The sequence below is a fragment of the Pan troglodytes genome, chromosome Y (genome assembly GCF_028858775.2).
Source record: "Pan troglodytes isolate AG18354 chromosome Y, NHGRI_mPanTro3-v2.0_pri, whole genome shotgun sequence".
Lineage (NCBI taxonomy): Eukaryota > Metazoa > Chordata > Mammalia > Primates > Hominidae > Pan > Pan troglodytes.
In genome coordinates this window covers 15999361-16025810 of record NC_072422.2, presented here as the reverse complement: position 1 = coordinate 16025810, position 26450 = coordinate 15999361, and the positions used below count along the sequence as shown (strand labels likewise).

The 26450-nt window shown below is 34.9% G+C and overlaps 1 pseudogene; it reads right to left on the bottom strand.

Moving 5' to 3' along the window:
* Window positions 1-26450, bottom strand: part of LOC112208094 (RNA-binding motif protein, Y chromosome, family 1 member F/J-like) — a 371477-nt pseudogene that overhangs the window by 117486 nt on the left and 227541 nt on the right.

Sequence of the window (26450 nt, the reverse complement as noted above, 5' to 3'; positions counted from 1 at the left end):
CTGCAAATAAGGGCAACGATTTTGATAAGCAAAACATTAATAAAAATGAAACGTTAAAAAAAAGACTCATGATTTTAATAAACATTGCCTTCTTCACTCCAGAAGAAAACTCATGCCTCTGCTTTACTGGTTGACATGTTCTTAAAGAGATGTAACAGCTCTGATTTCTGTTACTAAATCACATTTTCGTCACTTATGAAACACAAGTTTAAAATTCCTTTTGAAGGTCAAATGAGAATATTTGCTGTTACTGGATGAACTGTCAAGTGCTACCCAAATATTATTTTCTCACAGGGATTGATACCATGTGTATGTCACATGGTCAATGTAGCATTCTCATAAAGGAAACCTTGAAATGTGTCTGCTGCTCAGTTTTTATTTTTCAGCTGTTTCACTCGTTGTTATTTATCATATGCTTCCTAGGGGCTTTTGAATTTTAATGAGAATATGTAAAAACCGAAAAGAGAAGGACAATGAAATTGCAAGACTACAGTCATAATAATTTCATTGATTAATTCAATTGTTTATAGAGCAAGATTACATTATATTTCTCCCAAAAGATCCTTGGAGAAATTCTAAGATGATGCACCCAGTGTTTGAAATGGCTGTAAAGTTGTTGCTTAAGTTAGAGCTAACTGTTTTTAGAGCATGAAGATACATTAATAGTTTCATGTATTAAAACACAGAAAATAGGAATTTTAGTGCTAGTTGCTCTCACCAGAAATAATCATAGCTTTTAAACTGTTCTTTATGTCAAAATAAACTTTTCATTTTCCCACCTCATGTTTTGGATGCGGCATGTATTTTTAAATGCATTTTCACCCTTATGTGCTTCTGTGAGAAACTGTGGATTTAAGTTCATATCATAATTATCTTACAGCTTCACTTGTCTGTTCCTAAAGGTTCACGGAAGTAAAAAATTCCATTTATGCTTGTATCTTTCAGCAACCTCATTTCAGATAACAGTGCACATTACTGCAGAAATCACATGATACAGGTCCAAAGGAAGAAGAAGAAGAAAGCAAGTTTTTAAGTCTATACATTTGTAACACTGTATCAGAAACTCCGTAGTCATAGTGAAATAAAAAAGTGATCACAGTCAATTCCATCTCATACCTAGACTGAAATAAGAACCTTCAAAAGAAAAGAAAGTTAAGCATTTTGGGCTTGTCAAAATTTTCCTATATAGATAAAATTATTGGTGACTTTCTCTCACTAGAAAACATAAACAAAAATCCATGCTTTATATATGTATAAATAAAAATATTTTTATTTCTATCAGTTGCGACATGCAAGCAAGTAATAAAGTAAAAGTACAATAATAAAATGATATAAGGAGATTTCTCTGTGTAAAAGAATTCCATTGATACTATTAATTAAAAAAAAAAAAACCCATAGAGAAACTACATGGCTGCTTTTTAGTACTACTACTTTTTAGTATTTTACTTACATTTTAAATAATCAACAAATTAAAGGAAATTCTTAATCATTGTTTATTACCAACGACATTATTCTACTCGAGTAATCGTTTGAGATTACATATTTTAAATAAACCATTAAAAACAAATTGTATTGAGCGATATTAGCTTTCGATGAATACTTCTGTATTTGTAGTCATGTGAAGTATAACTTTCTCCTCAAAATGGATCTTTTATAAAACCAGTGTTAATGTTTTCTCTGATACAAACTCTGGGATTTCTCGTGGCTTTACTATATACATACATTACATGCTTCCAGAAAGTAGGATTCAAACAGATGGAAAAAATATATTTCTGACAAAATTCTAGGAAAGGGAATGGTAAAATGGGAGAATAATTTCTAAATTTCTAACTGTTGATCAATGGATTTGGATACATTTAGATGTAGACAAATATTTACACACTGCAAGTTTGCCCTTGTGTATATACATTTAAATGAGATAATCATATGTATGGGTTGTGTAATCTTTGAATTAATCCTCAATTTTACATATGGGAAATTTGACAAGAGTTTACCCTTATCAAATACTCAATTTGAAGTACTATACTCAATTTGATGTAAAGCTAACAAAATCTCTGTCAACATCATTTCAATTAATCCAATATTGTTAACTGCTGATAGCTTCATTCTCCTTGTCCCCTGTTGGTAGCCTGAAAGCTGATTCTCACTCTAATTCAGCACTCAGGTTCCCATCCACAAGGGACTGTCAGTTTGCTGTGGATTGTGACCTCTGACTCCACCACTTTGGTCCTATAACAGTCCTACCTTTGCATATTTAATGAACTTGGTACATGGTTAAAAAGATAAAAGTGCAGTGAAATGTCAGACCATGCTGTGAAATATTCCATTGTTTCTATATCTCTAATTGACCTTTCATGTTATAGAGGACAAGAAAAATAATGCAATACATTTCTTAGTATCCAGTCCAAGGCACTCCTTCTTATTAATACACCAAACCCATCCCTTCAAGGCACTGACATCTAAGGAGGGTGGTTTTTACTTGGAAGGGGGCAGGTCAGCTCTCTTTTCCCACAGCCCCACAGAGCTCTGTGTTCTTCTGCAGACAATGAGGCAGCTATCCGTTGAGCCTTGGTAAAAAGTAAAAATAAGTCCCACTGTAGATGACCAGTTAAATGGCAGGGGACCTTCTGTGTGTGTCTAGCGAGGGAATGTGGCTGAGCATTAAAGCCCACCTCTTAGGTCACTTCAGGTTCCCCAATTCTGAAGTATGAGTGTTACTGTTCCCTGATGGGCCTTTCTCCCCCAGACCAGGGATGGCCTGTGATTTCTCACTGCAGTCTCTTCCCTGAGCCTTGAGTTCTCCAGATGTGTGCCCTCCAGCATTTTCCTGTTTCAATATGAGTCTGTTTCCAATGCAGTGTGCTTTCTACAATACTGCAGTGTTATCTCTTTGCATATATTTGACAAAACAAGTTACAAACTATAACTAATGTGAGAAGAAAGTAAATGGTATGGAATAAGGAAGAAAAATGAAACACTGTGTCAGCAAGGAATAATTTTTACTTTATATAACAGAAAAAGTAAACATGAATTAAACAAACAGGGATTTCTAGTTTTCACATGTGAACCAGCCATACTTAAGCAGTTGCTGCCTTTCATCAGTGGCTCTGCTGCACTGTAGTAGCAGGGCTGCACAGTAGCAGCAGTAATTTTTTTTTTTTTTTTTTTTTTTTTTTGGTATTTTCTCCAAGGCGAAACCTAGCTCAAATCCAACACCATATTGGGTCCAGTTGTTGCTATCCAGCTTTGCCCACACTCTTGTTTGTGGGAGTCTTATCAGCTTCCAGTTTATGCAGCTACTTTAAGGGTGTATTTTTGCTTGTCATGTGAAACTGCTGCTTGAGATTGGCTTTTCTCCTGCAATCACCTAGTATTTTTCCTGTCTCAAATTATGTGCCTTGCTCATTTTTCTCCTCAGGACACTATAGGATATTCTTTAGCTGACTCTTTTGAAGAGCGTTGGTAAACCAGTTTCATTTCCGTCAAATACTTCTGAGAATTCCTGAGAAACTTATTCATGTCTCAGCTAAAAACCTAGCACTGGACCACTGCCCACTGCCTGCTCAGCTGCGTGTTACTACTTCTTTCTTTAGATGAGATCCCCTAAACAGCAACCGCATGGGTCCCCCACACTTCCACTAAAGACAAACATCCAATGTTTAAAACATTTTAAATCTTAGATATAGCATAAAAGGATTATAAGATACAAAACACAAATGGGACACATATATTAAGAAACAGAATTTTAGCCAGTACCAGTCTTTGACAAAAAAGTTAACCATTTTAACTCTACAGTATAAATGTATTTACAAATAAAGTATATGCATAGAGAAATGTTTTTTGCATTGTACATACTTTCTCCAGTGATGTCTTAGACACTCATTTCAAATAGGCCATTGATCGAATTTCAACTATATCCTATAATGAAAATAATAGAGTAGAAGTTTTTTATTTTTATTTATTTATTTTTTTTTAGCAGATCACATGTACACATTGGTCTTCCAGTTGTACTGAGTCTTTTGTGTGTGTGTGTGTATGTCAATGTAATTTTAGGTAGTTACAGAGAATATATTTAGTACAAATAATTAGAAATTAACCAGATTTTCTTTGTAATAAAAAAGAAAACGATTAACCTCAATTGAATATTTAATTGAACAGTAAAACTGGATAAGAATTTATTCTGCTCAGAGAAAAGATGTACTGTGCTTTGCAGACTGAAAGAGTTCTTTACTGAGTAACCCAGTATTTGCCTTTACCACAAAACTAGATTGGTTTTGCTAGACTCCTGTAGCCAGCTACCTGCAGAGAAGGAAATTCTACTAGAGAGAATTCTAAATTGAATATTAAATATTATTTCATTTGGGTGAAGCATTCACATATAATATTCTTTTACATTCAGCGTAATTATAGAAGTTTAATTTTAATACACTTTCCAAAAAACTAATTATAAAAATCAAAAAGAGAATTGTAATACCTCCTTTAAAAAGTTTTAGCCTGCTCAAATCTAACAAGTCTGCTCTGAAATACCTGAAAATAAGATATGAAATAAATAAGAAAAGAAAATACCGCAGAATGTACCAGACTTTTTTATGTATTGGCTGTGCACACATCTGCTAGCTTTTAGTAGCAGACAGAGTGCAGTCTACATAATTGTATTCATAATAGATGCCTATGCATGATATAGTCACACATAAATATTATTTCTCTGAAGATTGAAATAGAAAGCTAGGAAAACACAACATGACACATAAGCTGAATTACATTTAAGGAAGTGTGGATTATATAGTTAAATGATCTCTTCATGGGACTTCTTATCACTATCTCACTGGTTAGTCTAAGGATTAATTAGTTAAAGTTCCTAGACTCTTTCAAGCTAAGAAACACTGTGTAAGTGCTATGCTTTATCAGGGTAACATGAGAGTGAGGCATACATGATTTGCAAACTCACAGGCTCTTCGAAATGTGTGTCTAGCCTGATTGAGAGTTTTTTCTAACAGTGTTTTATGGATTGGAAAGTGCTTATCATATTTGAAGATGAAATATGCTCTATTGAAATCAGGCAAATCTGCAAAATCAATCTTTGTTCTATTTATTAGTAAAGTGATGTTTCTCAAAATAGAAGAAAACTTGTGATATGATTTTGAAGTTAATATATAATCAGGTAGAATTTTGACATCAATTATAACTTGCCTATTATCATGTGATTGACTCAGCTGTTGTTCTCTTAATTAGTGCAACTGAAGTCTAGTTAATTTGCATAAAGGTAGCTATCCCATCTTTTATACTTTTAAAGACAGTCAGGAGACTGGTGCTTTGTGAATTTTTAATGTTTATGTAAATGTTATAAGCTGTGTATTATTTCACTTATTTTTTTCTTAACATTTTTGTTGAGAGCTGCCATTATTGATGGCATAGTTCTCAGTCTACTGAATTTCATTATGTTCCATTCTGTGTTTATTGAAATGCTACAGTGAAAAGCCTTCCCTATGCCTCTGGGTACACATGTGGGAGAGTTTATAATGAAAATACTAGAAGAATGGCTGGACTGCAGTGTGCATACAGTTTTAACTTTGAGGGGATAAAATATTCTCCTTAGCTCCCAGGGCTACCACTTTATTACTGTTGTTCATCCATGCTAATCAGCTTTGCATTTGTCTTAGGTTTTTCATTTTTAATGAAGTATTATTATAAGTTACATTGATTAGAACCAGCATGTGTTTGTTAAATGTTCATTTTGTTTAATAATTATAGATAGCTATTGTCAGGGCTCTATCAGTATGTGAGGAAAATAAAATATTAACAGAATGATGACTTGAATAGGGGGATAAGTCTGAAAATCAACTTTATTTTCCTAACACAGTTTATACAAAACATAGTTAATGCTTCATTTTCAAGGACAGCATGTAGCAGAGTGCTTGACAATAAATCAATATACGCTGAGTCAGTATTGGCTAGTAATGGCTAGCTTCTTCCAGTCTTGCCTGGTGATGGAAGAAGTATTTAACATATTTTTTTTTTCTATGTGGCTCACTCACGTGACACTGCCAGATCATCATATGGTGGGTTTGGGGAAAATGAAGGAAATAGTAGGCTAGATATATGTAAATTATGTGTTAGAAATAGAAGCTTAGCCCACAAAGCGTAGTTAATTTGTCTGGCCACAGGGGTTTTGTCATCTCTCGTATACCTACAACTATTTATTTATAGGTTGTTTGCTAATGACTATTTTTAAAAAATCTGTTTCAGCAGCAATGACATAAAAATCCAAGTAGATATTTAATCAAAAACTGCTCAATTTCCCTTTCAATCAAATTATGGGCTGAAAGGTGCCAATAAACACACGGTGTAATCATAAAGCCTTGTAGTCCATGTTGGGACCATAAGGCTAAAAGTGATATCCTGAAATCCAGAATATGGAGGGTTGAGGGGAAAAACCAGCTGCTATTTAAGAAGGTAATACTTAGTTACATGAAGAAAACTATGCCTGAAGATGACATTTTCACAGGTTTAGTGTGTGAATTCGGAAAAATTAAGCATATAATTCTGAGATGCCTGGCTTTTTATTTACATCAGATTACTATTTTTTAAAATCAATTGTGTACATTTTTAATTCTAATTTTTCTGCACTTAAGAAATATTCATCAGTAATTGTTAGTATGTAAGCACCATAAGCTCCATTAACAGAAGAAATTCCAAAAGAGTTGGATAATGCCATTTAGATGTTTCAAACAGAAAATTGGATTAAAATGTGGTTTGAATTTTTAGTCAATCATTGGGACCAAAATAAAGCTGTGGAAATATTATTGTGCCAGAAAAAAAATTGAACAACATGATAAATGCTTTTTAAAGTTCACTTAAAAAGCTAAACATTGTTGATAACTTTTATCGGTGACAAGAAGAAGCAACTTCGGAAAAGCTCAAGTGACTTTATTTAAAAATCAGTATAATATTAAAATAAATGCATTTTCCAGAAAAGAACTACAGATAATTATTGTTAAGAAACAGATTACTTCATATAAATATGTTCTAGAATAATTATTCTGCCTACTCTTTTAAATATTTAAATAATAAATATAAAGAAGTTATTTTTCTGTTTTGCCTCAAGATATGTAATTGTGGTTTTTAAATTTTTGAAGCATTTTATTTTCAAAAATAGTTGGAAGATAACTATTTCATAGATCCATCAATACAATAAAAAAACCTGTAAGGAAATAATATAATAAATATTAAATAATTTTATATATGTTAGTACCCTTTGTTCTCAAAAAAGTTTCCATTGGAGCAACCAAAGTTTTAGTCACCCTAATTTTACTAAATATCATTAGATAGTCCTGTGATTGATGGAACCAAATTTCCATTCCTTATACCCTTGACTACACTTGGTACTTTTATTTTAATAGTTGCCAAACTAACGAACAAAAGTTGGAATGTAATGTGGTTTTGATTTATATCCCCGGATTACTAATGAGCTCAAACATCTAGCCATTTTCCGTTGGTCGTTTAATTTTCTTCTCTTCTAAAATGGATCCATTTACCTGTCCTGTTTTCCTCTACTGGTCTAGATTGTCTATATATTTTCTTGTCTATTTGTAAGTGTTATTTTGATTGATTTGGAAACTGGTATTTTTATGTATATTTTTCTTAGTGATTTTCTGGAATTTTATAAACCCCCAAGATAGTTTTTATAATTAACGATCTGAAGATTTTCAAAAAGCTAACTCAGAAGTCATTTGTGGCCCTAATGCTAACTTCTAATGAAAAGATAATTTTTCCACTTTAGCAAAACATATTTTAAACATATTAATGAGAAAGCACTAAAGTGCTCAATTCTTTTTCATAAAACTTGCATTTAAATAGTCATTTCAATAAAATCCTTTACCCTTACAGCAAGAACCAATCATTAAATATTGATTACCTGGCTCCTGCCTGGTTTTCTAAATATTTCACAATTGTCATTTTGGTAACAATGGCTTAGCATACTTGTTAGAATTGCTGGTTCTCCAGGTCTCATTTCAAATGATTGAACCAGGATTTTGATGGAAAATAATGAGAATTGTCTGGATATGTTTTTTATGACCCATGTAATTATTTGGGGCTGTTTGTGAAGCTCTGGTCTGACACATAAGATAAAGTAAAACAACAACAACAAAAACAAAAGAATCAAACAAAGAACATCAAGTCAGGAGTCAGGAATAAATACCTTATCTTTTCCTCACTCCCACCTTCTCAAGTCATATGCCCCTATCTTCTTTCTCATTCTTGGTAAATGCTACCGCAATTATCTAGCACTTCACAGGAGTAATTAACCTGCTAGTCTGCAATTTAGCAAAAAGTAAGAAACCTATTTCTGAACATTTTCTTTAGGATTATGTTTCTAGCTATACACTGTGTATAAGTTAATGCAATCAATAAGTCTAAAATAGCAATATTTAAAAAAAAAAATTGTCCACTCTGGCAAAATTACCTTCTGTAAATGATCCACTGCTACTAAGATTACATTGACATTTTGGAGACTGTACTGACATTTGAATTTCACATATTCATAGAATATTGGAATGCGTCTTCAGATGTCAGCATCTGTAATGATAAGAGTTAATATTTGTATTAACTTCCAAATTTTTCTGTTTTAAAGCAGGTGTGCAGGTATTGGATAAACAGCTAGGCCACTGAAGCATAACTGTAGTTAAATTTGTAAAGGTTTTGGTGAAGTTGCACATGACAACATCTCCACAGGAAATTTAGATTTTTGGCTCACCTTGGAGATGTTCAAGAAAAGGACATTTTTTTTGTTCTTAATGATTCCCCAGCTGGTTCTTAAAGGGAGATAGCATGATATTGTGGCGAGACGCAGTTCTGTAATCTGATATTAGACTTTAAGATAAGCTAACTATTTTGAGACCCAAATTGCAGATGTATGAAGTGGGGTCTAAAATATCTACTACGTGTATGTGTATTTATAAAGATTCTATAATAACAATTGATTCTATTTGCCTTGTACTGTTCTGTAAAACAGAGACATCATTTAACTTTGTTACTTAGTATAGCTTCATATGCACGTTTTTAAGTAACATTTATCTCGTGATAAAGAAAATAGTAATACTGGCAGAAACTGGTACTTACTCTAACATTTGACTTTGCAGAACTCCAGCTGTTCTGTAAAGAAACTGACGTGAATTGGAAAAAAAAAAAAGTGGACAATTGAAGGTTGTTTAGGGGAGTCTTTATTTACTAAGTCTATATTTTTGGAACTTTATTTACTAAGTGTATAATTTTGGGAGAGGACACACAAACTGTGAAGTGTTGGATGTGAATGATGAAGACTCATTGAGAAAAGGCTGCCTCAGGGATCATCCTCTACATTTCTATCTTGAAATATAGGATACTTAGCACGGTGAATTTCTGAAATAGTGGAATCCTGTAGGAGGAAACATGTTTGGAGGATGAAATGAAGGTCTGGTTTTGGTATGTGGAGATGTAAGGCATGCAGTTGGATATGCCAACTCTGAAGGTCGAACAAAGATCTGGCCTGAAGTTGGGAATTTTTTGATGGTCAGTATAGAAAGGGTGTTTTAGCCTTGAGAAAACCTAAGAAGATCCATGACTGAGATCTGAACAACTTCAACACCTGTAGATTTAGTAAAGATGCCAAGAAAATACAGACCAAGTTCATATTAAAATCAATGGGAAAAGACAAAATACTTAGTGAGAGATATTCAGGCAACCAGCATTTAGCTAGCTATTAGCTAGCAAATTTGGGAAAAAACGAAATGTCTTTATAAAGAACTTTGCTCAGGTTTCCAAATATACAAAATAAAAACCACTCACAGTTTGGAAGTCAATATACAAAATTATATTACTGTAATGGTACTATTTAATGGTAATAGACAAAAATGAAAATTATTCTGAATTAAATCAATAGTATGTTTTCTATCACTGTCTTCCTCTTCTTCTCCATGTATATGTGTGTTGTTTTAACTCACTAAGCAATGACTCTTCTTAATCCCATTACTTTTTATTTAACACTCCATTTTGTTTTCCATATGTGCAATATTACAGTGCCCAATAGAGAAGAAATGCAGAAGTTGGGCTGTTATATCAGAAACACCTTTGCTTTTCAGATTTGGGCTTCTGGAATGTGGTTAATTTAAGTATTCTCATCAGGCCTTGATTTGTCAGATTTCTGTAATCGCTTCTCCAAAATAAACAGTGTCTGCAAATGATGACTACAATAAAATTAAAATTATGCTGGTTTTTAAAAAAATTATGTTTATGTAAATTTGATGCTTCTAAGCTTCAGGCCTATGTTAACCATTGCTTTCATCAGAGTTCTCTATTCACTTTACCCAGAATCTCAATCATTTTTCCCTTTAGACCAGGAGTTACAACAAAGAATATTGCTGAGCTTGACCCTCTTGTCTGAAAAAGTAAGGACTGCAGGAAATCTTTCAAGAGTTTTAAGATCATTGAGTGAAGTCTCCACCTGAAATTTTGTTGTCAGACCTAGAAAGTACAAGTGCTTTTAGCTTACCTTCTTCTTTCCATGTGTCTCCTTTCCTTTCCCTGGCACCCAGTGTCTTTAGTCCAGAGAATTATGGTTGGAAAATCCAATTCTCCTTTTCACATTAATTTACTGATGACATCATATGGTATACTTTCATGAGGATGGATTATGTTGAAGAGCATTCCAATGCACATGCCAGTGCTAAAACCAAAGGAAAAAAATCACTCGTGGAAGGATCTGAAAGCCATTTGGCAACATTTCAGAAGACATATTTTTAGGCTAGGGTTCTTTGATTCATTCAACATTTTAGTAGTATTTTTAAGTTGTAAATGCATAAAGGATATGAAAGAAAAAGAAATTAGACAGTACCACAGAGTACCTGAGCCCAGATGTATAATTCTCCATTCTGAAGTTGTCCCTAAGAGAAGTTTGTTCAATTTCTTGGAAATATATATTAAAACATACAATTTTCAAGTTAAAATGAGTGTATATTCTATGTGCTGTTCTGTACTTACCTTATTCACCCTAATACTAATTTATCAACAAACAGCAACTTTGTTCTTTTTAATAACATGAACAGCTATCGCATACCATTTTCTGGAGGCAAAATACTGTACTAAAGAAATTCCTTATTTCATGATGAACAATTACGTCATTTCAAGGCTTTTGCTATAACAAAAAATAACACAGTAAGACAGTAAGATTTTACATCTTTCTATACATATGTAAGTACATTTGAATATTTTTATTTTTATTTTTGTTTGATGTATGGATCCAAAAGATTCATGAGAACTGCTTTCTTGTGTTTTTTTTTTCATTTTTCTAATAAGCAGTGACTGAACAAATCATTTGTAACTGACTTCAACCTAATTGCATGAGGTCAAAGAACTTGCGGTGTTTATGACACTAATTATTTGACATTTGTTAAGACTTGCTTACACACTATCATGTGACCAAATGTAAAATGGTAATAGTGAAATTTCATTTGTGTTTGAGAATATTGTTTTTCTCTAATTATAGTACTTGGAAGTTGATATGTATCTATTAGAATGTTTAATTTTTCAAAACTGGTTTTTAAGGTTCTTTTGTAAATGTGACCTATCTCCAATATTATTGAAATCCAATTTTATTGAAATCACCCATTTTGGGGGTTGTATTATTCTGGATTCTCTGCAGTAGCAGAAATAAATATGATGCATATATATGAGTGTGTGTGTATACACAGATGCCCACAAGTATATATACACACACACACACACACACGCATGCACATATATACACGGTGTATATATGTGCATGTGTGTGTGTGTCTATATACGTATCTACATATAATATACGTATATAGACACGCACAAATATATGGAGAAGGAAATTGATTATAAAAAGTTGGTTCCTGCAGTTATGAAGGCTGACAAGTTCTAAAAAATACAGTTGGCAATTTGGAGACCTAGGAGGTTTGATAGTATAGTTGTAGTCTGAGTCCAAAGGCCAGAGAACCAGGATGGTCAATGATAGTCTGAGTCCAAAGGCCAGAGAACCAGGATGGTCAATGAATGTTGTGTTACCAGTTTGAAGGCTGACAACCTTTAGATCTGGGAAGAGCCAAGGTTTTAGTTTGAATCTAAAGGCAGAAAAATTCAAAGTCCTAGCTCAAATACAGTCAGGAAGGAGGAATTCCCCTTTATTTCATCCTTTCAGTTCTACCCATTTCTTATATCTTTCTTTACTCATTAACTAAAGCATTTATCTCATCCAGAAACACCCTCACAGACACAACAGAATAATGCCTGACCACACATCTGGGCACACAGTGGCCCAGTCAAACTGACACATAAAATAACCGTATGGGTAGATTAAAAAATATATATCCCTGAAATTTTATCCTTTTTGAGTGTATACGTGTACTTATTTTGTTAGGTGCACACATATTTTTGGTAACTAACTTCTTGTTGAAGGAAGACTTCCATGAGGAAGTGGCCCTTCTCTATCTTTAAAAATATGTATTTTCTTGAATTAAAGCTTAGTTTTTATAGAATTAATATAAACGTATCATCTTTCTATTGGTTAGTGTTTACTAGTTTATTTATTTCTATCCTTTTATTTTCAGTCCCTATGTGCTTGATGCATTAGGCTTCTCTCTTGTAAGTATTGTTTAGCTGATATTTAATGGGTGAGTTTAGATCATTTACATTTATTATGATTGTAAGATGTAAAGAGAGAGGAAAGAAACACAAAAAGTGGCTCACCAGTAAGGACAGATTTATTTTAGAGAAAACAAACCTGAGAGGGCACCTTCTGGCTCAGTTAGGTCAGAGGCACACTTTCTCAGAGACTGACAGTTCTTAAGGATTCAGGGTGGGAGAGTTTATCAGAGGCTTGGGCTGCTTCTGTGTCTCCTTGTTGAGCTTGTCTGGGAGGGAGAGTTGTGTGTCTTCCCATACATCTTTCTGCAGCTGCATGCTTGTTCCCCCAGTCTGCTTTTAGCTTCCCTATCTTAGTGCACCTGAAGGGAAAGGAATGTGCCTAACAAGGCCCAGTGTTTTACTGGGGCCCATTGTATGAGGGGAAATTTGGCAGTTACTCAAGGGACTTTTCCTTCACCTCGCTGTGTGCTGAGATGTCTTATTTGTGTTGTAATGTCTGCTCTTTTTGGCTGCTTGTAGTTAGGAGAGAAGTGATTTCGTTGAAATACATGTGGCCAGAAAAGGAGATGGAATTTAAAGGGATGGTGTTTGTCTGAGATGCCAGGGCTCCTGCTCTATCAATAATTATGGTTATGTTGGGACTTACTTCTAACAACTGGCTTTCTACATATATATGGTCCTTTTGTCACCTAATAGTGGCAAGCAGAATTTCCCTCATTTTAAGTATTTGATTTTAATTATGATGCTTTTCAGAAAATCCCAAAGTATGAAAAAACATATTGTAAATATCCATTTACAGGTACTACAGATGTTGAAGAAATGAGCCATGCAAGAAAGGGCATCATATGAATAGACAATAGACATACCTGGCTTCAAATCTAGCTCTATGCGAATTTGTGCAAACCATTGAAACTTTCTTTGCCTTAGTCTTGTAATCTAGGAAATGAGCATTATAATAATACTACCTCATAGGTTTTACCATTAAAATTAAATCAAGTAATATTTGTAAAGCATGTATAACAGTGACTGCTGCATGCTAAGCAAGGTATGCCTTCATTAAATATAATTCAGTAATTAAATGTTAACATTTTTCTATATCAGTTAATTTCTCTTAGGAGTTGAAAAAGTAAATAAATATTATGAGGATATTGAAGGCTGTACAACACCTCCATCTTTTCTTCCTCCTTTCTCTCCATAAGTAATCATTATCCTGAATTTTGTGTATAATTCTCCCACACATATGTTTTATAGAGAAAATATCATATATATATATGATATATATACACACACACACACTATTGCTTTGGAGGCATTTAAAGAGTATATAATATTTTATACCAAATATATCCCTTTGCAATTTAGTTTTCAAACTTGTTATTTTAGTTTTGAAATTGTGAATGTTTATACTGACAGTTCTATTTCATTCATTTTAACCACTGTATTGCATTCCATTATGTGAAAGAAAAGCAATCTTTTACACATACTCTCCATTGAGAGTTAAAAGTTTTCCACGATGTCTTCTTAACTCCAAAACATTTGGTCCTGTTTTCTTTTTATAAACATATGAAAATGCTTTTTTGTAGTGTATATCAAGAAATAAAAGTTCCTGGTAATTTGGTATGTTTGTCTCCAAATTTACCAAGCATGGCTACAGAACTCTCTGAAGTTACCATGTCAATTCACAGCAACAGTGTATTAAATACTAAGGTTCCTGCTTCCCAGTACTCTTGTCAACATTTGATGATGTTTGACTTTCCAATTTTAGTCAGTATCATGGGTTAAAAAAATGGCCTTTTATTGTGGTCTGAATTTTCTTTTCATGTATTTGTTAAACATTCAGCTTTTTTTCCTCTGTGAAGTGCCTGCTCATACGCTTCACTCTTGTTCTATATTTTGCCCTTTATCTGACCGATTTACATGTGTTATTTTATTTTGTACTAATGCTTTGTGCTACAGCTCTCTTCAGTTAGTCATATGATTAGCTTATTTTTTCATGATGTCTTATGTCAAAAAGATTTTTATTTTAGTATGTGTACTTTTAAAATTTTTATTTTTACTTCTATTATTATTGCTTTATTTATATTTATTTGAGATGGAGACTTGCTCTGTCACCTGGCTGTGGTGCAGTTGCACCATCTCTGTTCACTGCAACCTCCACCTCCCATCTTCAACTGATTCTGCTGCCTCAGCCTCTTGAGTAGCTGGGAGTACAGGCACCCAACATCACATCCGGCTAACTTTTGTATTTTTAGTAGAGACGGGTTTCACCATGTTGGCCAGGATGGTCTTGTTCTCTTGACCTCATGATCTGCCCACCTCGGCCTCCCAAAGTCCTGGGATTACAGGTGTGATCCACCACACCTGGCTAAGATTTTTATTTTTTATTAAAGCCTTTTAGGTGTTATTAACAGTATTTTTCTGATACTATAAATTATTCTCTAATATTTTCTTCTAGCAATTTGGCAGCTTTGGTTTTCACAAGTATTTTTAAAATCATCATCCATTTAGTCTTGTGTATACCATGACATAAAGATTTATTTTTATATGTCATTAACAAATGTGTTTAGCCAATTTGCTTTCAGTTTTTTTCTTAGGCTATTATTGAGTAGTGTATTACTTCAGCATTGTTTAGACTGTAATTTCTGTCATAATAGTCTATTTTTCTAGGTTACTTCTATTTGCAATAGATTTTTCCATACTATAATATTTAGAAATAGCTGTATAAAAGTGTTCACTATTAAACAGAGTCCTCGGCTGGACGCAATGGCTCACGCCTGTAAACCCACCACTTTGGGAGACTGAGGCGGGGGTGGGTCGTAAGGTCAGGAGTTTGAGAACAGCCTGGCCAACATGCTGAAACCCATTTCAACTAAAAATGCAAAAACTAGCCAGGCATGGTGGCAGGCATTACCAGCTACTCAGGAGGCTGAGGCAGGAGAGTCACTTGAAACTGGAAGGCGGAGGTTGCAGTGAGCCGAGATTGTATCAGTACACTCCAGCCTGGGCAACAAGAGCAAAACTCCTTCTCCAAAAATTAAATAAATAAATAAATAATAAAAGAAAGAAAGAAAGAAAGAAAGAAAGAGTCCTCTTTTCCATCTTCCTCTTCCATACCATTGTTCTCCTGCACTTACTATAAATTTGCCTAGATGAGTCCCAGCCTTTTCAATTCCATATTTAGAATCAGGTTGTCAATGTGCATGAAGCATCTTGCTGTAATTTTTATTATTATTGCCTGAATTTATACATTAATATAAAAAGAGACGTCTTATCATGTGAAGATTTTTTTAACCATTGCCTGGCACACTTTTTATGTTTTTTTGGCTTTCATTTATTATGCCTTTCAATAAAATTTAGTACTTTTCCTTGAAAATTTTTGGGTTTTTTTTTACTACATTCATTTTTACGTGGCTCACAATTTTGTTTGTTCTCATAAACTCTGTCAATTAAATTGTAATTAAATTCTAATCATATTTTTCAGAATTTTAGGTACACTTTACCTATATGCTTAATTACTCACTGTTAGTGTTATTGTTTACATTGTTATTGCTAGCTTAGGGATATGTTCTTCTTTATTAATTTCTTTACTCCTCTTACTTCTTGAATTTTCCCTTTTGTGTGAAATTTCTTCTTTCCTGAAACTTAACCCTAAGAAATTATTTCAGCAAACAAACTGTACTATAACCTTTCACGTTTGGTATATCTTAAAGTATCTTCATTTTACACTCACACTTTAATGACAGTTTTAAAAAATATATATTATTTTAGATCATGGCTTGAAAAAACCCTACTTCTTTATGTTTGATTGTTGCTTTTTAGAAACTTCTTGCTAGTGTAAATGCCATTCATGTATGGGAAATTTGTCATTTATTTCTAGTACGCTTTAAGATAATTTCATTGTGTTTGGTATCTGTTTAGGGTGTTTTTTGTTTGTTTGTTTGTTTTGGGGGAGAACAATAAAGATCCACTCTCTGAGCAAGTTTTTTAAGTACACAGTCTAGTATTGGTAACCATAGTCACCATAGGGGAATGTTTGCATGAGCTACCGTTTAAGTTCCAGTTGTCAAGACTTGCAGCGTATCATGAGTTGCCGTCTCCAGATGTCTCAGATCTGTAATAGTATAGCTTACTGCTCCCGGCATATAAAAACTTTTTTTCAAAAAAACAATAGTCGCTGCAAATGTGGAACCTTTGCACTCAGCTTGATATCCGCAAATGTGTATTATCTTGCACTCAATCTGAATGTTCTATGTCAGACCTATTGTCTAATTTTCAATACCACTGTCATAGCCTGTGACTGAGGATCAGTGAAGAGACAAGCAGTGGCTCTCCTCACACTACCGGCCCAGTGTGTCACATGTAAAGTAAGTGAAAACAGTGTGCTTACTTTGCAAATACTGCTTTAAGACATATCTCTTAGCATGTTACATATATTCAAGTTTATCCCTCATGGATTTCCCAGTGACATGGTCCAGACTTATTCTCCACTTCTGTCAAAAAAATGTTTATTTCCTGTTGGTTAGTTCTTATTCTGCCTGTGTTTTTTTCTTTATTTTTAAAGAGAAGAAAAATACACAAGATTGAAATATTTTTTGCAATCTACATAGAAGTAACCCTGTATGTCACTTAGAATGCATATGTGTGTGTGTAGAAATATTTGAGCTGTGTGTTCCTTTTTATTATTTTGCCACTATGTCAATAGGTAGAACTTACGTTCTTTTCCATTAATTAACAAAAATAATGTGTGGGTATGGTTGTGTGACTTTAAAACTCAAAACAAGTTTATTTTATTATAAAACATCTAATTTAATTTTGTGAAATCAGACATAGATTTTAAAATATCTTCAAATCAATTTGAAGTCATCTAACTTCTTTTAAATTCAATTAAGTACCTTTTTTAGTTTGTTTTTTGATGGTCTCAAATCTTGCTCCATGTCATTTTCTCAGAGAAAATTAGTAACACAACATCAGCTTTACCAATTCAAAATTTTTAGTGCCTTACCTCCGCTTGATCTTAAAGTCTCAGCTCATTTTATTGGGAGACTTCACCATCTTTATTTCAACTAAGTTCTTGAAGACTTCAAAACTGAGTGGTTAAATAAATAAATTATCATCTATTTCTGTGATGGAACTATTCCTACTCAGGGTGCTGGAGATGATACCATTTCATGGCCTTAAGTTTCAAATCAAAGACAAACTAAATCAAATTGAATTATTCACTGCCTTTCCTTAGCTACCTGACATTATGGTCCAATCAGTAACATGTTAAAGCCTGTACATTAGGTCAAAAAAGCACAAGCCATGGTTCAATTGGACTTCTCATTAAAAATGAGCAAAGAAGGAGGGAAGGAAGGAGGGAAGAAAGGGAAGGAAGGAAGGGAGGGAGGGAGGGAGGGAGGAAGGGAGGGGTCACAAAAAGCTAAAGATAAAGCTTGTCATCAGCATGAACTCGGTTACTGCATTATTTCATTAAATAAGAAAGCCAAAATTTGTGCTATGCAGTAAGTGTAAATGGAAGTGGATCTCTGTTATCCATACATTATTTGTAGGTTCTGGCTTCAACTGAACCAGTCAAACCCAACTTGCACCATATGGCATGACCTGATCGTGTTCCTGAAGCTTTTTAAACATGGTCCGTTTTTTGTTTATGGTCTTATTTCTTTGGTGACTTCCAGATAGTCTTACTGACCATCAATCCCTTATTCACTCCCAGCCTCTCAGTTTATTATTTCTATGTTTGTTTGTTTGTTTATTTATTTATTTTTGGAACTTTGTATTTCAGGAAAGACCACAGTGGCACACGTCTCCTTTTGTTTTACTCTGGCACTAAGTTTGATGTAGGGCCATCAATCTTCTGTGTTTCAAATTATACATTACCTACGATTTACAAGCAGTTTGTCATAAAAAATTTGCATATTTTTCATTCAACATCTCTTTCCACTTTGCTAATTCACCTTCTTGTCTTCTGAATGCTTTTCCAAGTGGACCTTACCAGCCACCTCCCCTTTCTAGAAATGTCGATGAGACTGCTTTTTTTTCCAACAATGTAGATGAGACTGCTTTTCTAACTGCAGTGATGGATCTAATTGGAACTTCATAAATCTTTACAAAATTACAGCCGATACTTTGATTGCCATCAGTGAGGAATCACTGAAACTATTTTTGTCAAAATAAATCTTGGTGTGGGATGGGCTTTTCCAAAACAGTACTATCACTTTGTTTCAGTTTTTAGGATACATTTTTGGGGGTGGCAGAAGGGAATAACTGGACCTTCAATGAGTTAGAATAAAACAAACCATCATCACTTCAATCTGTAATTATAAGAACTTCAGAAGAACCAGCACACTGAGTTTAAACTGTAGTATCAATTCCCAAAATTCCTCCTTTTGATAATACAGTGTATTTCCCAAGAGGAACACTCTTTAGTCAGATGGGTCCTGTATTTACAAGTGGCTTTGGAGACTTGTGATTTTACACCAGCACCTACAGTAACTAGAGTAGAGTTACTGGTTCCCTAGCTTTGTGTCTCTCTATATGTCAACAGCGGGAAAAAGACTTAAACAATCAAAACTGATGACTCTAGAGGGAATCCCTCTAATGCCTCGGCTGTTATTAAGGCACCCTGAGGGGAACACTTTAATGGCTCATGACCATGGCCCTTCTTTCCTGGCCAATCTGCCCCCTGGATCTTCCGTAAGACCAGTATAGCCTCTGTTAACTTTAACTCACCATCAAGACACCTTTTTCTGGCTCCATAGTTCCTACTTAAACAAAACAAAACAAAAACAGACAATACGTATCTTGAATATCCTTGAATAAGGCTTCAGTTAAAACAGAAGACAAAAATTGAGACCAATTGATAACGTCCTTTTTAAATAGAGCAGAACTGTCTTCTATTTCTTTATAAGAAGTGATCAGCTGGCAATGAGAAACCTAGAAAAGTTGTGAAAATTAATTTGCTTCTCAAGAAAGTGCAATGAATCATCCTTTATAATTTTACTCAAAATGCGGGAAACTGATGGTCTGTATGTCATCCACTCTTCTCTTCATTGCAATGAAGTTAAAAGATAGCATGAACAAAAATGGTTAATACTATACTTACATTTTAACTAAAAAGCTAAGGTTTACAATGCGTTTTATTTTACCCAGAAGCGGGTAGCCATTATTCCAACTGTATTCATTTGGATGTGTTTGAGGATTAAATCCATAATGTGTGGAACAGAGTATCCAGTCATGTCTTATTCTTCCTGTCTTGTGTGTAGCTGATCCACAACATTTTGAAGAGTTGTGTCATTGATTCATGGGTATAAATGTGAAATAAGTGAAACTAGCATGTATCTTGAGTATCCCTTATTCTTGCTAGACACAATGTCACAGATGCAGTACCTCCCACAAAGCTTTATGGATCTCTTCATCACTAATCAACTATGGCAGAGCTCCAAATTACTATACCTCCTAGGAGGATTTCTACTTTGGGATACCGGGAGCCTAGGTTTCTGTTCTTCCTACAAATTACAGATTCCATTATTTGGTGACAAATCATTTATTTAGTAGCAATATGTGCTGTATGGTGGTGTAAAGTAAAACTAATAAGCTTTCTAGTTTAGAAAGTATCAAAAAATTGTCAAATGAGTCCTTTTTTAACAATGGTAACAGAAACTAGCAACTGCATATGTTGAAGGCAATAACCTCTTTGTTGTTTCAGAGGAATAGATGGCAACCCACCATCAGCATGATAGCAAGTTCTACTTAAGTAGAATACTGTTTATATTTTTAGGTACCGTATGATTTTAACTTTGCTGGGTTGGTATTAAGGTAGGTGCGTGATTAATTCCTGATGAATGAAAATAAATATATTATATATAAAAATGATACTACTAGTCAGGTATTTAGGAATTACAACAGTTGTTCTTTACTGTCAGATATTCATTACCTCCAGTGAAAACTGTAAAAAAGCACACTTTTCAAAGCAGATGTGTGTCTGTCTCTGGAAATATTTGCGTGATGGAAACTCAATGATTCCTTCTCTCCTAGAGGCTTCCAATGGAGAGATAATTACTGAAGCACACATTAAAATATAATCCTGATATAACATTATTTATGTCAACATTAAGAAGAATTTTGGGAGGTGTTGGTAGTTATTTCTTTTTTCTTTCTTTCTTTCTTTTTTTTTTTTTCTCAGATGGAGTCTCACAGTTTGTCGCCCAAGCTGGAGTGCAGTGGCGTGATCTCAGCTCACTGCAAGCTGTGCCTCCCGAGTTTACAGCATTCTCCTGCCTCAGCCTCCCAGCTAGCTGGGACTACAGGGACCCACCACCACGCCCAGCTAATTTTTTGTATTTTTAGTAGAGATGGGGTTTCACCATAGCCAGGATGGTCTTGATTTCCTGACCTCATGATCAACCCGTCTCAGAGTCCCAGAGTGCTGGGATTACAGGCATGAGCTACTGTGCCAGACCGTAGTTATTTTAATATCCAGTAAATAATTTTAACTTAAGGTAACTTCATATTTCTTTGTAACATTAAAGACTCTTTGGATTCAACTTTAAATCTTGAATATAGTGGATTTAACTGTTTAGAGTAAGGACAGATAAATTTAAGAGAATAAATTTGGTTGAAATATCTAATTTATGACAGAAGATATGCTGTCTACACTGATCATTTCACAGTGACCTTGTGAAAGATCATAAAGCACCATAGGCAAATCCAGGATTCTGTCCTTGGGCTCTGATTGTTCTTGCTGGGCCTTCCTCCAAATTCTGACTGCCTCGCTTCCATTCAAGTTTGAGTGGGGCACTGTAGGTGGTTTAAGCAATGAAAGTCGACCTGCAACCGCAACAAAACGTTAATCATATAATCTTATTCAGTGTCTTTGTACCACGTTATGATACTAATCTCGCTGAGCATAGTTCAGTGTCTGCAATCGTCTTGAATGAGGACTTTGTTAATAAGTTTCCATAGTAACTTACTTGATCTTGGAAACATATTCCTCTTGGAAATTTAGTTGTGTATATCTATGATGTGTTGATTAATTCCTGGCTCTTTTGCTGCAAGCAACTATACATAAGATCAAAACAAAATTAGCAAAACACCAGGTGCGATGGCTCACATCTGTAATCCAAGCACTTTGTGAGGCTGAGTCGGGTGGATCACTTGAGGACAGGAGTTCAAGCCCAGCCTGGGTAATATGGCAAAACCCCATTTCTACTACAAATACAAAAATTAGCTGGGCACGGTGGTCAATGTCTTTGGTCCAACTATTCAGGAGGCTGAGAAAGAAGAAACACTTGAACCCAAAGGAGGAGATTGCAGTGAGCTGAGATTGTGCCACTGCACTCCTGCCTGGGTGACCCAGTGAGACCCTGTCTCAAAAATATATATGAAATATATATAAAATAAAATGTAAAAGCTCTAGGTTATCCTGTTGCCTGTGTATCATACATCATCATTTAAAGAACAGGACACCTATTTATAAAAATGAGACTATGCCAGCAATAATATTAAATATAAACATTTAATTTTTTTCGTTATATTTAAGTTTTAGGATACATGTGCACAATGGGCAGATTTGTTCCATATATATACATGCGCCATTTTTGTTTGCTGCACCCATTAACTCGTCATTTAACATTAGGTATATCTCCTAATGCTATCCCTTACCACTCCCCACACCCAACAACAGGCCCCAGTGTGTCATGTTCCCCTTCCTGTGTCCATGTGTTCTCATTGTTCAATTCCCACCTATGAGTGAGAACATGCCCTGTTTGTTTTTTTTTTTCCTTGAGATAGTTTGCTGAGAATGATGGTTTCCAGCTTCATCCATGTCCCTACAAAGGACATGAACTCATCATTTTTTATGGCTGCTTAGTATTCCATGGTGTATATGTGCCACATTTTCTTAATCCAGTCTATCATTGTTGGACATTTGGGTTGGTATCAAGTCTTTGCTATTGTGAATAGTGCCGCAATAAACATACGTGTGCATGTGTCTTTACAGCAGCGTATTTTATAATCCTTTGGGTATATACCCAGTAATGGGATGGCTGGGTCAAATGGTATCTCTAGTTCTAGATCCCAGAGGAATCACCACACTGACTTCCACAATGGATGAACTAGTTTACAGTCCCACCAACAGTGTAAAAGTGTTCCTATTTCTCCACATCCTGTCCAACACCTGTTGTTTCAAGACTTTTTAATGATTGTCATTCTAACTGGTGCAAGATGGTAGCTCATTGGGTTTTGATTTGCATTTCTCTGGTGGCCAGTGATGAGCATTTTTTCATGTGTCTTTTGGCTGCATAAATGTCTTCTTTTGAGAACTCTCTGTTCATATCCTTCACCCACTTTTTGATGGGGTTGTTTGTTTTTTTCTTGTAAATTTGTTTGATTGACTGTAGATTCTGGTTATTAGCCCTTTGTCAGATGAGTAGATTGCAAAAATTTTCTCCCATTCTGTAGGTTGCCTGTTCAATCTGATGGTAGTATCTTTTGCTGTGCAGAAGCTTTTTAGTTTAATTAGATCCCATTTGTTAATTTTGGCATTTGTTGCCATTGCTTTTGGTGTTTCGGACATGAAGTCCTCGCACATGCCTATGTACTGATTGGTATTGCCTAGGTTTTCTTCTAGGGTTTTTATGGTTTTAGGTCTAACATTTAAGTCTTTAATCCATCTTGAATTAATTTTTGTATAAAGTGTAAGGAAGGGATCCAGTTTCAGCTTTCTACATATGGCTAGCCAGTTTTCCCAGCACCATTTATTAAATAGCGAATTCTTTCTCCATTTCTTGTTTTTGTCAGGTTTGTCAAAGACCAGATAGTTGTAGATATGTGGCATTATTTCTGACGGCTCTGTTCGGTTCCACTGGTCTATATCTCTGTTTTGGTACCAGTAGCATGCTGTTTTGGTAACTGCAGCCTTGTAGCATCGTTTGAAGTCAGGTAGCATGATGCCTCCAGCTTTGTTCTTTTGGCTTAGGATTGACCTGGCAATGCGGGCTCTTTTTTGGTTCCATATGAACTTTAAAGTAGTTTTTTTGAATTCTGTAAAGTCATTGGTAGCTTGACGGGGATAGCGTTGAATCTATAAATTACCTTGGGCAGTATGGCCATTTACATGATGTTGCTTCCTCCTATCCATGATCTTGGAATGTTCTTCCATTTGTTTGTATCCTTTTTTATTTTATTGAGCAGTGGTTTATAGTCTCCTTGAAAAGTTCCTTCAAGTCCCTTGTAAATTGGATTCCTAGGTATTTTATTCTCTTTGAAGCAATTGTGAATGAGAATCCACTCATGATTTGGCTGTTTGTCTGTTATTGTTGTGTAAGAATACTTGTCATTTTTGCACATTTATTTTGTATGCTGAGACTTTGCTGAAGTTGCCTAGCAGCTTAAGGAGATTTTGGGCTGAGACAGTGGGGTTTTGTAGTTATACAATCATGTTATCTGCAAACAGGGACAATTTGACTTCCTCTTTTCCTAATTGAATATCCTTTATTTCCTTCTCCTGCCTTATTGCCCTTGCCAGAACTTCCAACACTTTGTTGAATAGCAGTGGTGAAAGAGGGCATCCCTGTCTTGTGCCAGTTTTCAAAGGGAATGCTTCCAATTTTTGCCTATTCTGTGTGATATTGGCTGTGGGTTTGTCATAGATAGTTCTTATTATTTTGAGATATGTCCCATCAATACCTAATTTATTGAGAGTTTTTAGCATGAAGAGCTGTTGAATTTTGTCAAAGGTCTTTTCTACATCTATTGCAATAATTATGTGGTTTTTGTCGTTGGTTCTGTTTACATGCTGGCTTACGCTTATCGATTTGCCTATGTGGAAACAACCTTGCATCACAGGGATGCAGCCCACTTGATCATGGTGGATAAGCTTTTTGATGTGCTGCTGGATTCGGTTTGCTAGTATTTTATTGAGGATTTTGCATTGATGTTCATCAGGCATATTAGTCTAAAGTTCTCTTTTTGTGTGTGTGTCTCTGCCTGGCTTTGGTATCAGGATGATGCTGGCCTCATAAGATGAGTTAAGGAGGATTCTTTCTTTTTCTATTGATTGGAATGGTTTCAAAAGGAATGGTACCAGCTCCTACTTGTACTTCTGGTAGAATTCGGCTGTGAATACATCTGGTCCTGGAGTTTTGTTGTTGTTGTTGTTGTTTGGTAAGCTATTAATTATTGCCTCAATTTCAGAGCCTGTTATTGGACTATTCAGAGATTCAACTTCTTCCTGGTTTAGTCTTTGGAGGGTGTATGTGTCGAGGAATTTGTCCATTTCTTCTAGATTTTCTAGTTTATTTGCGTAGAGGTGTTTATAGTGTTCTCTGATGTTAGTTTGTATTTCTGTGGGATTGGTGGTGATATCCCCTTTGTCATTTTTTATTGCGTCTATTTGATTCTTCTCTCTTTTCTTCTTTATTAGTCTTGCTAGTGGTCTATCAATTTTGTTGATCCTTTCAAAAAACCAGCTCCTGGATTCATTGATTTTTTGAAAGGTTTTTTGTGTCTCTACTTCCTTCAGTTCTGCTCTGATCTTAGACATTTCTTGCCCTCTGCTAGCTTTTGAATGTGTTTGCTCTTGCTTCTCTAGTTCTTTTAATTGTGATGTTAGGGTGTCAATTTTAGATCTTTCCTGCTTTCTCTTGTGGGCATTTAGTGCTTTAAATTTCCCTCTACACACTGCGCTGAATGTGTCCCAGAGATTCTTGTATGTTGTGTCTTTGCTCTCGTTAGTTTCAAAAAAAAAAAAAAAATATATATATATATATATATATATATATATATGTATATGTATGTTTATTTCTGCCTTCATTTCATTATGTACCCAGTAGTCATTCAGGGGCAGGTTGTTCAGTTTCCATGTAGTTGAGCTGTTTTGAGTGAGTTTCTTAATCCTGAGTTCTAATGTGATTGCACTGTGGTCTGAGAGACAGTTTGTTATAATTTCTGTTCTTTTACATTTGCTGAGGAGTGCTTTACTTCCAACTATGTGGTCAATTTTGGAATAGGTGTGGTGTGGTGCTGAAAAAATGTATATTCTGTTGATTTGGAGTGGAGAGTTCTGTAGATGTCTATTAGGTCTGCTTGGTGCAGAGCTGAGTTCAATTCCTGGGTATCCTTTTTAACTTTCTGTCTCCTTGATCTGTCTAATGTTGACAGTGGGGTGTTAAATTCTCCCATTATTATTGTGTGGGAGTCTAAGTCTCTTTGTAGGTCTCTAAGGACTTGCTTTATGAATCTGGGTGCTCCTGTATTGGGTGCATATGTATTTAGGATAGTTAGCTCTTCTTGTTGAATTGATCCCTTTACCATTATGTAATGCTTCTTTGACTCTTTTGATCTTTGTTGGTTTAAAGTCTGTTTCATCAGAGACTAGGATTGCAACCCCTGCCTTTTTTTTTTTTTTCCATTTGCTTGGCAGATCTTCCTCCATCGCTTTTATTTTGAGCGTATGTGTGTCTCTGCATGTGAGATGGGTTTCCTGAACATAGCACCCTGATGGGTCTTGACTCTTTATCACATTTGCCAGTCTATGTCTTTTAACTGGAGCATTTAGCCGATTTACATTCAAGGTTAATATTGTTACGGTGAATTTGATCCTGTCATTATGATGTTAGCTGGTTATTTTGCTCATTAGTTGATGCAGTCTCTTCCTAGCCTCAATGGTCTTTACAATTTGGCATGTTTTTGCCATGGCTGGTACCAGTTGTTCCTTTCCAGGTTTAGGACTTCCTTCAGGAGCTCTTTTAGGGCAGGCCTGGTGGTGACAAAATCTCTCAGCATTTGCTTGTGTGTAAAGAACTTTA